The sequence below is a fragment of the Lagopus leucura genome, unplaced genomic scaffold (genome assembly GCF_019238085.1).
Source record: "Lagopus leucura isolate 7727_CA_CO unplaced genomic scaffold, USGS_WTPT01 34205-0_obj-0_obj, whole genome shotgun sequence".
Lineage (NCBI taxonomy): Eukaryota > Metazoa > Chordata > Aves > Galliformes > Phasianidae > Lagopus > Lagopus leucura.
This window is the reverse complement of record NW_024967536.1, coordinates 2,909-3,395: the sequence shown is the minus strand read 5'-3', so window position 1 is coordinate 3,395 and position 487 is coordinate 2,909. Positions and strand designations below refer to the sequence as shown.

Sequence of the window (487 nt, the reverse complement as noted above, 5' to 3'; positions counted from 1 at the left end):
GGGGGGAAGGTCCTGCTCATCATGATGGGATGCAGAAGAGAAGATGGATGTACAGGATGTCAACGCGGTGGGATGGAGAGGATATGAGCATGGTGAGATGCAGAAAGGATGGATCTGGAGGACGTGGGTGTGGGATGCAGAAAGGATGGATGCAGAAGATGTGAGAATGGTGGGATGGAGAGGGGATGAGCATGGTGGGATGTGGAAGGGATGGATGGGGAGGATGTGAGAGTGGTGGGATGTGGAAGGGATGGATGGGGAGGATGTGAGCGTGGTGGGACACAGAAGGGATGGATGGGGAGGATGTGAGCGTGGTGGGACACAGAAGGGATGGATGTGGAGGATGTGAGCATGGTGGGACACAGAAGGGATGGATGTGGAGGATGTGAGCGTGATGGGACACAGAAGGGATGGATGTGGAGGATGTGAGCGTGGTGGGACACAGAAGGGATGGATGTGGAGGATGTGAGCGTGGTGGGACACAGAA

The 487-nt window shown here is 55.6% G+C and overlaps 1 long non-coding RNA gene across 1 annotated transcript in view; it reads right to left on the bottom strand.

Moving 5' to 3' along the window:
* Positions 1-487, bottom strand: part of LOC122193184 — a 3,324-nt gene continuing 2,837 nt past the window's right edge. Inside the window, exon 3 of the long non-coding RNA XR_006182831.1 lies at positions 1-12. This is a non-coding gene — a long non-coding RNA (uncharacterized LOC122193184). The remainder of the gene's footprint in view (positions 13-487) is intronic.